Source organism: Atractosteus spatula, chromosome 14 (genome assembly GCF_055471065.1).
Source record: "Atractosteus spatula isolate fAtrSpa1 chromosome 14, fAtrSpa1.hap1, whole genome shotgun sequence".
NCBI classification, from domain to species: Eukaryota; Metazoa; Chordata; class Actinopteri; order Semionotiformes; family Lepisosteidae; genus Atractosteus; species Atractosteus spatula.
In genome coordinates, this window is record NC_142719.1 from 30,766,291 (window position 1) to 30,779,670 (window position 13,380).

Consider the following 13,380-nt stretch of genomic DNA (forward strand, 5'->3'; position numbering starts at 1 on the left):
TAGATCAAACTGCCCAGTTTCTGGGACGGGGACATAACACAACAAGCAGTGTTACTTCGGGGGAGTCACTGAAACTTACTGCAACATGTTGTTGCCAGAACGATAGCTCTGTTTTTTTGACCCATCTGTAATGAAAAGGCTGGAGGTTGGAGAAGCAGTGGTGAGGGTGGGTTGCCGAAGGTTTGTGCTGCGTTGGTGAAAAGGGGGATCAGTAGTAGTGTGGCACTGACGTCCTCACTCACCAGTACGATCTGCCCAGATAGCTCAGCCCTTAAGCCAGTGTCACCTCGGGCCCCCTTCAGCTTTCCTCTGATCCCTGAAGAGGATAAATTAGTGGGGAAGGTCAGGCTTGAACTGCACATCCGGCTTGAGTGCTTTGTGAGCCTTGAGCTCTCCCTCCCTCTCTCCGTCAGCCTCACGACATGCTGTTTCCCCTCCTCTGCCCTTCCACAGAGGAGAGTAGCTGTCTCTTGGAGTGGCGATGTCATGCGTGTGACATGACATCCTGGGGTAGTTACGCCATGCGTGTGACAAAATGTCCTGGCATAGCTGAGTCATCTGTGTTTTTCCCTCCCTGATGAAGGTATGTCTGTGTGTGTGGGGGGGAGGTTTCCAAAGGACATAGTAGCTTGAGGATTGAGAACTGATCTGTAACTCCCACCCCCTCCCCCTGAATAAAGGAGAATGCATTGCGGGCTCAAAAGCAAAGTGAAATCTCTTCGACATGGTGCGAAGACGGGGCACTCTTCTCTAAACCAGGAGCCTCCATTAGTTTGGGGCCTCAGCGCTGCTGCTGCTGTGCCGTGCTGTCTGGCACCAAGATCCCTAAAAGCAATTTATTTTTTAAACAACCGTATCTTGTCAACAAAAATCAGGAGTGGTTCTTTGCACTCTTTTATATTTCCCTACTTTTCATTGCTGCAATATTTCCTGGTGCAATTAACGCCGTTCCAAGGCAAATCACACTACGATTGCTGATGCTTCTTTCTTCCCTGAGAATCGGGCTGCGTGTTGAATGGAGCGTCAGTTTTGCTGCTGGAGTGATTTTTCTGATCATATTTATCGCATCCCATGTTTCTTGCAGCACCTACAAACCTGCTGGCATCTCGGATTGGACAGTAGGGTGATGAAAGAACTACTCTCAGTTTCTAATATCGTTAATTGTTCATTATCACATTAGCTATGTTAGTTCTCTTTTCTTGCTCACAGGCGTGTGTTCTTGCTAGGGTGTGTTGGATTCGGAGAGGGGAGGGGCCCTACTTCAGCTTTCATCTTTGCAGCTGTTAAGGGAGAGGTAGCCGTAACGCTCCCTAGCGCGGTGCACAGTACGTCACGATCCGAGCATTAAACGTCTTCCGCCAGCCCGCACCTCCGAACGAGAGCAGGTTTGATGAGGCAGTCTAAGCTAGAACGGTCGGGGACCGTGTCTGCTGGCGAGGGTGAACGTGTCACTTGTGTGCAACAGAGGGCTTTTGTCACAAGCTGAGCTTGGTAGAACACAGTGCACATTTTAAAATTGATTTTCATTTTCACACATGCTGGAGTTAATTTTGAGTACCGATGAGACATCTTTTTTTTTTCTTCCTGTTTTTACAAGTCTATGGAGTAGAGGGAACGCGAGGGGGGAGGATGACGTTACACCCTGTTTTCTATAGTCTTCTGAAAGTAATTTATTTACCTTTCGTTGTCCCTTAGGTGTATTAAAATAGGAGTCCCTGTTGATTCTTTCATTACTGCTTTGGAGTAGCCAGTTAGAATCTGAGCTTTTTTTAGTGCACTCGGGGTGTGGGGGGTTCTGTATGTTCCTGTTAATCTCCAGGCATCAGCTTTCTCGGCCTGTCCTCTGACCACTCCGGCATCGGTGCTAATTCAAGATCAGAGTCCGCCGCGCTGACGTGCGGGACAGTTCTGCAGGGCCCTGGCTGCAGGTTGTCTCGTTGGTCATGGACGAGAAGGTTTTCGGTCTCTTCAGGCCAGATCGACTGCCGCGATGAAGTGCCCTGGGGTGTTGGCCGGAAACAAGTTACGAGTGTCGTTCCCTCAAAACGCGTTCCCCCTCCCACCTAGATGTTGTGTATCTGCAACAATCTTCCACTTCCCTGGTAGGTCCTGTGAGGCTGTGTGCAAGCCATCCTCATTTAAACTCTCCTGCTGTGTAAAAGCATCCAGTGTTCTCTCTGAAGGAACAGTGGGCACTTGATAAGTGACATGGCTGCAAGGTGAAGTGCTGGGATTATTTTTGTCTTTAGCAGAATTACATCTTTCTAATCATGTTTTCACAGTGGGGGTGGCGGGGTTAGGCAGGTATCATTCAGCTGTTAAGACTGCAGGCATCCATTTACTGTATATCCTCTGCAGATGAAAGCAATGAAATGACCTTGGCGAATCCTTTGGAAACATAAAAAAAACAGCTAGTTCCTAAACTCTTCCTAAGGTGTTTTTGTGATATTTTTTGTCTTTTGAACAACTAAAAGCAATGCAGAGCTTGTGTCCTCAAGACCCCAGTCTCCCCCAGCCTGCTCTAGGACTGGTTAACAAAGCTGTCTGCTGCCCCTGTGGTTCACCCCTCCTCCTTAAAGAGACTCTCGCCATGGCCCACTGGAGTGGACATCTTGCTGGTAGAAACACACTGAGTGACTGTCAACCCCAGTGAGAATCAGTTCTATTTATAATGGTGGTTGGCTTTGTATTTTTTATGTTCCCTTCCTTATCTGTTTGCAGATCAGAGAATGCTGTATATTGAACAAGGAAAAAAAAAAAGTTAAGACATTATTTGTGTAAATGTTTTCTGATGTACAAAGATTATGTAAATAAAATGTTAACTACAAGGAATCTGACCTAGTTGTCATTTTTTTCCTCCCCCTCTTCCTCTGCCCCTGTATTCCCTCAACTGTTTTGGTCTCTTTTTAAGAAAAAGAAGGAATAAATGAACAAAGCTCCATTTGCTTAGGTAATGGTTGTTAGTCCAGTTGCGCGTCCCGGTCACTTATCCTGTGTTGATCTGAAGCATATAGAAGGCTCTGCCTTCGTTGCAGCCAATCCATGCCTTTTAACAATGGGCGGATGGTTCTAAAATCGCTCCTAGTCGGGAGTTTGGATGAGGCGTGACACTGCGCCTTTTCAGACATAGCAAACTTGAGAGGAGAAAGTTGAGGCTTCCTGCTTACCCTGGGGAAGGCCGATACCTCGGAAAGCATAGCTGCATCTGAGGAGGTGTGGAGACGCAGGCTTTGCTCTTCACTACGATGCAAGGAGGGTTTTACTGGATGAGAGGGTCGTTTGGTGGTTTTGAATTCTTGGCACAGTTTATTCTCTCACCTGCAAACAGATTTTCTTCTACCTTTTTTTTTTTAAAGGCCTCCCTGTTCTAACATTGGCCTCGGGTGTGATTCTCGCATTGTTCTTGACTTAATCTTAGGGTGATGAGCGTGAGCAGGGTGTGCAGCCGAGTCACAGCAGGCAGTGGCTTTGTTCCCTTCTTCATTCTTTTTCTACCTGGTGCCAAAAATATCTCAAGCAATCAGCCCTGGTACCTTGACGTTTGTGTCACTAGAGAAGGTTGAACCGAAGGGAGTTTTCTACCTTGATGCAGAGTGAGTTTTTTTTCCCCCCACAGCGAGATTTGAGGGCACTGTGATGGAAGAAGACTAGTCTAGAACTGTTCAGCTTTTGGAGCGTAATCCGTGCTGTCGGTTTGGAACTTGAGTGGCCTCTGCTGAGGACCCTTTTTTTTTTTAAAAGCCACCCCCCTTTTTTAAATTGACATTGAAGCATGGAAACCCAGAGGATTTCCAATGGCAGGAGATATAGGTCCTGTGTTTCTGCACTGGCAAAAGTGCATTGAACTGTAGACCCCTCTGGGAATGGCTAGTTGCGCAGAGTTTGAAATGGGAGCTGGGGTGGCCCTACGACACCGTGATCCCCGTAACACTAGAAGGGATCGGTTCTTGACTGGGTCACATTATAAGGCAATGTGTCGCTAGGCAACTGACAGTGGCCACCTGTTGCTAGCCAACTGTGTCACTGGCGGACTGTGACACCGGCTGGTTGTGGTGCTAGCCGACTGTGACTGGCCAAGTGTGACATTGGCCGGCTGTGTTAGCTGAGGGACTGTTAGCTGACTGTGACACTGACCACCTGTTTGTAAAGCAACAGTGACACCGGCCAGCTGTGGCACTAGTTGACAGTGCTGCTAGCCGACTGTAATAACTGGCCAACTGTGACATTAGCCGACTGCGACCAAGATCCTCCAAGCAGTGGGGCATGGCCTGGGGCCGGGCTCGCTCTCTTCCCTCCCCCGTGGCTTCCCAAGCGCTTGCGGACTCCGCAAGGGATGCTGCTGTCTTCCAGTCATGATGTGTCAAAGGGTCACGGAATTCATGGCATATCAAAGGGTAGGATACGTCTCTCATTACTATGTTCCTCGTTCTCCTTCTTATGGGTGCAGAGCTCCTCACTGCAACTGGGTACTCTATTTTCCGTAGGTATCTAATTAAAAATACACCTGTCCCTCAATTTGCAAGTAATATCACCTGATATTACTTGGGTTTACCCTAACAGTGCACTGAATTCTGAAAGAGCACAATTGTTTATTCATGTTAATTACCCTGTTTACCCTGGGGTAAATAGAAGGAGCCCTAGTTGCCCCTCTGCTTCCAAACCTCCTCAGATAGCTCCCCCCAGCCCTCCAGCTCATTAATGCCACGTCCACAGTAAACAAAGGCCTTACAGCTGCTGTCGCTCAAGCCTCATTTCACGTCTGTGCTTCAGAAGAGCTTCACAGTTAACAAGATAAGCAGACAAGTGAGATGTGTAAAAATTCGCAGAACGCAGACGCGCCAAGGAACTGTGTTGTGGGAGGTCACGCTTGTCGTTTGTTCTAGCGAAAAGCTCTTTGGGACTGCGAACAACAGGTTTGTCAGAGTGAAGATCTGTACACCAGGCATTTGTGGATAGAGGGCCGGTATAGCAGGCGATTCTAAATTTTCAATAAATATTTAAACACTTTCAGTAAGAGACTTTCCTGAAACCCCTGAGGCCCAGTTATATCAGCAACCAAAGCCCACGAATGTTAGGAGAATTTGGGGGAGAACACTCCCCAAAACCCCTCTTCTAAGAGGTGAAAGTAGAGAGGGAAGGGGTTTTGGGTCAGAGACTGCAGTCAGACAGCTGCTGTGCCAATGGGAATGAGCACAGGGACCTGGAGAGCGGGGGCATTAGGAACACGCGTCCTGCCCTCCACCCCAGAGGGGGCGTTTTTGTGGTGAGCCTAAGTGCTGCTGAATTATTTTTGAACATCCCATTCATTTTCCCTTTAAGTAGTTCCTGGCTCCCACCCCTCACTCCTGTTCCATGCATTCTGAGCGTGGTTCAGTCTTCGAAGAGCAGGCAGCCTGCAAAGCTTGGGCAGAGACTTCTGTTTGGCCAAGAAATACTAGGCTTCCAGGCAGTGCAGCGGTTAGTATTGCTACCTAACAGCACTGGTGTTCAATCCTGGGCCTGGGGAGCTATCTCTGTGGAGTTTGTATGTTCTCCCTGTGTTCGTGTGGGTTTCCTCCGGGTGCTTCAGTTTCCTCTCACAGTCCCAAGACAAGTTGGTAGGTTAATTGGCTTTTGGGAAAATTGGCTCTGGTGTGTGCGTGTGTTTGTATCTGTGTGTGCCCCGTGGCAGTCTGATGTACTGTCCAGGGTGTATCCTGCCTTGCAGGCTCCAGCTCCCCCTTGACCCATCCAACTGTATTGGATGAAACCATTAGAACATGGATGTGTAGGTACTGGGCTCCCTATTGGGACCAGTGTGTGCTGCCCCCCGGTGGCAGCTACTGGACTCTCATCCTATAGCAACGCAGCTGCATGTCCTCATGCCTCCACTGAAATTGCAGCACTCTGACGCATGGCAGCACTACTTGTGCTTCATTGCTGCAGTAAAATTCTGCTGGTGCCCGGGTTGGGTATCTGCAGTCCTGTGAGCACTTGCCCTACACTTCGCAACTCACTAAAGAAGACCTTGAATAAATGATGTGTAGCGGAAAATGGCTGCAATTGCATTGTTAGATACAATCTTTGTTACAAAGGCAAGTGCACACCACGGTCAGAGGATGGCTTTTGTGCCGGAGTCTTTCATCAGTAGCAAAATCCTGTGCACACAGATGGTGGCCAAGGTTTCAGCTATTTATAGTCATTCCTCTATCTCACAGTCCCTTTGGACAGAGAAGAGCACATTCATGTGTTTTATGTTTTCGGCATCTCGTCCTGCACCTGTGAAGCACAGGACTGGAATCTGAATGTTATGGATGATATAACCAAGAGTCTGGGAACAAGGATGTCACTTCTCCTTGTTCTTCATTACTCTTCCCTGAGAACAAAGGCATCACTTTTTGTTCTTCATTATTCTGCCCTGAGAACAAGATCATCACTTCTCCTTGTTCTTCATTACTCTTCCCTGAGAACAAGAGCGTCACTTCTTGTTCATTATTCTCCCCTGAGAACAAGAGCATCACTTCTCCTCATTATTCATTACTCTTCCCTGAGAACAAGGATGTCACTTCTTGTTATTCATTACTCTTCCCTGAGAACAAAAGCATCATTTTATTATTGTTCTTCATTACTCTTCCCTATGAACAAGAGCATCACTTCTTGTTCTTTATTACTCTTCCCTGAACCTATAGATTACTGTACGAGATGGGCTATAGTCAACAAAATATCTCCCCCTCCAAAAATTATAGTTCTTCAGCCTGCACAAACTTTTGGAACAAAGTGTTGCTTCTAAGTTAATCCGACCTATAAGAGCTCCCTATCCTATTTCTTTTTTAACAAAGGAAATGGTTTATGTGTTCAGGGAGTCCCAGGTTTTAAAAAAAAATCCAAAAGAATGATCGACTGACCCAAACTCTTGGCACCTGTTTCCAAAGTGGTGATGCTGTACTGTCGTAACCAACATGTGAGCTTCCCGAATTGGAATTTCTTGTTTGGCACACACCATGTGTTTCTGAGCTGCTGCCTGATTGGTGGGATAAATAATTGTATAGATGAATCCCTTCTTTGCACAGAAAATATATTTTAGATGGCACACGTGCCTGAATCACATACATCTTTTCACTGTGTGTTAGGAAACAACCTTATGAAAATGTGAAGTATATTCGGTAGGGACAATACCTGGATTGCTGAAAAGGGCATTTCTGAGACTAAAGAAAGTGTGTGAAGGGTGTTGGTTATTTGGCTCCATGCTGGACATCAGAGAACTGAGATGATCAACTCGGCTGATTTAACACTTTAATCTTTCACCCCCTGTGAGGCACTGAGCTCCTGTATGAGGAGTCCAAGCCTTCTGATTTTAAACACACTGCATTTTTTAGCATGGTTCACCCTCACACTGGGAGCTGTGATCATTGGTTTTACTTGGCCTGACAAAGCTCTTTAGAGTCAAAGTGCTGTCTAATGCATAATTTATACGCTGTCAAGTCTAGGTGGGATGCTAGTGGCCTCTTCAAAAAACCTGCAAAAGTTCCCAGCATTGTATTTCAGAATCATTTGAAAAATAAGATTTACAAACTAGCCATTTCTTGCAGCTGTATGGATCTCCTAAAGGACACACCAGTGCGTGATGCAGGAGGTATTGTGTTATAGATGAGTAGGAGCTCAGTGTGAGAAGTCTTTGGGTCCAGCAGTGCACTGTTGGGGAGATGGCCCATCTCTGGCCTTTGCTGAGAATCTCCATGGCCCAGGAACTATGACCTGATCTGTGCGACATCTGTATTCTTCCCTCTTCAACTTCCTCCCATTCAGCCCCGGGAGTGCCACTCAGAAGCTGGTATGTAGTTAGTGTGCTATGCAGACATGAAAGGAGCTGTCTCCTCTCTGTGCTCGTGTGCGTTTCCTTTCGTCAGTGTGCCCTGCGGCGTTTGTCTTCTCTTTCGATTATGAGGGAGGTGTTATGTGTTAGGGACCGAAGGCTGACTTCCTTGTTTCTGCAATTTCCCTCACGGGATCAATAAAGTATCTATCTATCTATCTATCTTGTTATCATCAGATGAGAGGGCGAGCTCACCTGTGAGAGGAAAGACTAGTTTCTGAAAGCAACCCTATCTGCCCGGATGAAGATTTGTGTCTTTCAGCCCTTGGTGATCTAAAGCTGACTAGATTATTGCATTGGGTTTATTCCATGCTGAAAAGAAAAGAAAAAAAAGGAAACGCAACGTTTCGGCTGTGGAGCCTTCTTCGGGTGTGAAGAAGGCTCCCTCACACCTGAAGAAGGCTTCACTGCCGAAACATTGTGTTTCCTTTCTTTTCTTTTCAGCCTGCAATAAACCCGCTACCTGTTCCTTTGCAGTCTGCGCATGCGGACGCAGCTCCCTACTTGAACTAGATTATTGCATTGCCTGCTATCAGCCTTGGCTTTCAAGAGGGCTCTCCTGGCTGTGTGAAGGCAGTGTTGATTTTCAATCAGGACGGGCTGGTATAGTTGCCATAGTGTATCATTTACGCCAAGCACACAAATTAAAGCTGGAGGGCAGCAGGGGCTCTGTGGTCCTGTCTGTTTTGGGAGGGAGCACTAACAGTATCTCCCTGTACTAGACAGCCAAAAACAAGGCAAGACACCTCCTTATCTCCCAGAGGAGGCCAAAAGAAGAGGATCCGTAGGGTGCCGTTTCCTTCCAGGAAAGATCCACCTTAAATCTGAATAAACACACGGGAAGAGGCCAGCAAAGTTAGCCAGGTTTCTGCGCTCTGCGGAGGAAACTCGGACGTTTCTAATCAGATCAGTCTAATCCTTCACTTTGCCTTCAGCGGCGCTAGCTGACAGCTCTCCATGAGTTGCTGCTTCTCTGTTTTTGATGCCTGCAGGGTGATTTCTTTTTTACGCTGAAATTGCGTTGTCTGGATTGAGGACAGGAGGAGTGGAAAGTTTTCTTGGTTTGGTATCGTGTGGTCAGTGCAACCCAGGTTTTAGCTGAGTCGGAAGAAGGGGGCTGTTTTTCGGTGTCTTGTTTTCCCACAGAAATAAGGCCTGTGAGCTGCTGCCCTGGTACTGTAGCTTGTGCCCGGTGGATTGTCGAATTCCAAATCTGAGCTTTCTTGGCGTGACCGATGGATCGCAGGGTTGCCGAGGCAGAAACAACTGACACGACATCTCCAGTAAAAAACTCTCTGTCCATTTCTCTGTGGCCACTGCATTCATCCCTGGGCTGGGCTTGTGCTGGAGGCAGATTTTTGAAGCGCACGGCTTGTTGTGTTTCTGAAGAGTTTCCAGCTCTCCCTCTGGAAGATGGAGGAGTCAGCAAGCCTGCCTGAGCCGGAGGGCTTGTTGATGGAGGAGGGTGATTAACCTCTGACCTGCCTGCACACCTGCACGCAGATCTGGGGTCGCTTGGCCCTGTTTGACCCCCTCCCCCCAGCTCCCACAACCCTGGACAGATCAAGGGTCGTGACCTCTGTGGCCTTTAATGGAACAGAGCAGCAGTGGGGCGGGCAAGAAACTGGGGAGTGTGTGTGTGGGGGTGCAGAGCGGCAATCAGCTGGTTTCCGAGCTGGGAGGCTGCTCTGTCGGCCTGCTAGCAGTGCCGTGTTCGTAGCACCCTGTCTGGATTCACGCAGGGGGGGAAGTCCTCGACTTGCAGGCCTAGGCACTGAACTCCGAGAGTCGCAGGAAATGACCAGGCTCATCTCTCGGGTGGAGCCGCTGGCCCGGACGTCCCCGCGGGCGGCGGGCGCGTGTCGGCCTCTGCTCGCCCATCCCGGGTCTGACCCCCCGCTCTCTGCTCTCTTCCAGCGCGGCGACACTGAAGGGCTGCTGATTGGTCCGCGCCGTCCACACGAGCACTGCCATTGGTGGGGAGCCAGCGGCAGGAGGGGGGTCGCCGCGGGGGACGGTCCAGGATCCCGGAGCACGCGCCTTATCTTCGCATCAGAAGCCAAACGGACCCCGCTCCCCCCTCCAACCCCCCCCCCCCCCCGAATTCCCCTCGTCTGGACCCCCCTGTTTAACCCTCTGAGCCCCGTCGGTGTGGGAGAGGCGAAAGACAGAACTCACAGGTCAAAGGTCAGGAGCGCAGCGAATGCTGGGAGACGGCCGAGCGGCGCAAGGGGCTCAGGACTCGCGATGTTCACTTCCTGGATAATTTTACTGCATCCGCCCCCCGGTGACTGTCCCAGTGACAGCCGCGGACAGCAAAGAGACGATGTTTTATTACGGAAAAACTTGGCAATAAAACGCAGGACCGTGAGCGAGTGTGGTGGGGGGAAGGAATCTTTCGATCGAGACGGCCAGAGGGGACAGAGGTCTCAAGGCCTTTCACGTGTCCCAAGACCCGTCCCGTCGCGCACTAGCCCACCATCCCCTGCAGGGGGCGCTGTCTCTGCTCTGCTAGAAGGGAAAGAGAATTATGCTCACGTCGACGAAGCACAGGGCTGACTTCCACCGTTGCCGCGTTTATAGGTTTGTTTTGCCTGTCTTAATTGCACATTTTTAAAAGCATATATATATATAGCGGGGGTCATCAGTCAGAAAATAAAAGCAGTACAGTTGCAAGGTTATTTTCATTTGCTTTTCTGATGTGCGCGCACACTGGCATGTATATATCTGTAAAGCGCCCTGCTCAAGTCTGCTTGTGCACCAGGACTCGAGTTCCTGTGCAGCTGTGAGTGCGTGTGCGTGTGCCCGTCGCCAGGTCTGTCGCATAGGTCGACGGTACGAGTGTCCCCGGTCGCGGCCGCTCCCGGTTCGGAACAGAACAGAACCCGGGGGCGGACAGGAGGGCGAGTGTCGCAGATCGTACCGAATAACCAAAAACAGAAACTATCTCCAGTCGGACAGGCTGGAGGTGAAGAAGTTGGGCCGAGGGGCTGGGAGGTGGTGCCTTGACTTTTTTTTTCTTAGAAAAATAACCTAATCGAAAAAATAATTTATAATCACGGACTTCAGCTGATCGTGTTGCTTTCACGCCTCAGTACACTGCCGCTTTGTTGTTTTTTTTTTTAAATAATGTTGTTGGAACTTCATTAGCAAGATGACATGGCTGAAAATTGTCTATGCAACTGTTTCATTTGGTGACGTACAATGGGCTTCAGTTGTTGTTATTATTTAATTGTTGTGTTAAACACACGCACTAGGATGGCTCAACCTCCCGAATGGTCCAAAGACTCCGGTAGCAGTGTCGTCTGATGCGTTCTGCTCTTGTTAAAACATTGTTGAAGAGGTGTATTCTTGTTGATGACTTTGATACAAATCAAACGGAGAGGAGGCGTTCAGTGGTCTCTGCATGTAGGGCGAGCCCTCACTTGTGATGTGACACTTCGCCACAGGTGCAGAAATGAGAGTTGTGCTTTTTTTTAAACAAAACAGAAAACTCATCCTGCCTAACCCATCAGAACAGCTCAACACCCCATCCACTTTTTATAGAATCCGCTTTATAAACTTTCCCAGTTCTGGGAACAGCTGTGCACTCTTTTCCAATGTCTTGCAAAAGGCAAGGACTTGAAGTATACTGTTAAATCGAAAAGTTATTATCTCGACAGCTGTATTCATACCTCCAGCAGTTTTATTTTATCTCCCAGTACAGTGATTGGAATGGTTTTTCAGGGCTCAAGAATGGACTTTAATCGTCCTTTAGCCCAAGATTCTTTTGTGTGAGCCTGAGGTGAGAAAATCAACTTTACAAGTGCTTTCTCCATGTCAAAACAGCAGTTTTTTTTTATTTTGCAATCACTGACACTTTATTGGCAGTGGATTGGTTTAAAAGACCTTTCACATTCCTGTGGAAAAACTGGGTTATCATACTTAAACTGTTCATCAGCCTCTCCTTCCCTCAATCAGCTGTGTAGCAGGGCTATGGGCACAGACTGGTATCCCCCAGAAGTGGGTCTGCATATCTATGGGGTGACATGGCTTCCTTCCTGTTTGCAAAGCATGCTGGGCTTCTGTGGGAAGAAAAGAGCTCTGTGCCTGAAAGCGTAATAGGTAATTGTAGAATCGAACCACATGGCAGCACTGCTACCCCTGCAGTCTGGCTTGGGGTGCCTGTCTGGGTGGAGTTTGCATGGTCTCGCTGTGGAGTCCTGGTGGTAGGTGGTTGTCCTCAGGACTCCAGTCCTGTCTATAGGAACAGAACCAGCCCACCAGCCTCGGCTGTATCCTTCCTGATGTTCACGAACAGGCACTGTGACATAACAGCAACACACTCACATATTTACCCCCGACACCTGAACCTTTGCCCCATAATAATCTGTAGGATATGCTTATTGTGGCATAACTGCAGTGTCTTTAAATTCAGGTATCATTCTGACGACACCTTTTGACAGTTGAGACTCAGAACCTTCCTAGTTCAATTGGTTCACCTTGATTCCACTGGGATATTTTTTTGTAAGTATACTGATGAAAAAATAGCAGTGTTTTCTAAACTGTGCTACAGCCTCTCCTGGTTTTCTATGTGTGTGTGTTTTTTTTATTTTTGTTAAAGTGTAAAATCAAAGGTTTGTGTCAGGGAAATTTTTTAGAGTAAAATTGACAGTACTGTATTGCTTTGGGCTTTTTTTGTTTTGGGCTTTTGAGTTTGCTTAATATTTAAGCTGCAAATCGACCCCACTGTTTCATTAGATTCGTCTCCTTTATTTTGTGAGCTTGCAATGAAAACAAAAAAAAAATCAAAAACTGCGTGAGTCGTGTTTAAAGCTTCATCCAGACCGTGTTTGATGAATCTTGTCTCGCAATTACTTAAATAAAGAGGATTCTTTGTTTTTGTTGATATTTTCTAGTTCTTGGTATTTTTTTTTCCTTTTTTGTTCCAGACAGTCACCTCTCTACTGTGTCTCCTCACCACAGCTCATAAGGGATCCCCTCATTTTCCGTCCACATCCATCTTTAAATTAGTTTATTGCAGTAAATTATTTAATTTATCACTCCCAGGTACCGAGAACCCCAGGCCTGTGGCCCTCAATGACTCGAGCCCTGGAGCTGGAGTTTGTCACAGAAGGATGTCAGTCTGTGTAGCTAAGCTTACTCTCTCCCTGCTGGTGCCACCCAGGAAGTGGTTTACCCCTGTTTCTGTGCTGGAAACAAGAGGGTGCAGTTATCAAAGGACTTGGCCAGTAAAGATCAATTTAATCATTAGGAGCGCAGCTGAAATTGCAGGTTTGTTTCTCAGAGTGGAACACTGGAACTAGGTAAAGGCACTGGAACACATACAGAGCACACATACACGCACAAACTCACAAATATACACACATGCACACAGATTTGCATTCACACACTCGCACACAGACACGCGTGCCACGGGAAGTTAACTTCGAGTTAAAAAAAAAAATAGAGCTCCAGAAATGTTTTTTTTTTTCCCTCTCTCATTTTCTTTTATCTTTTCTGAGCCGCTCTGGCACCGCAGATAACAG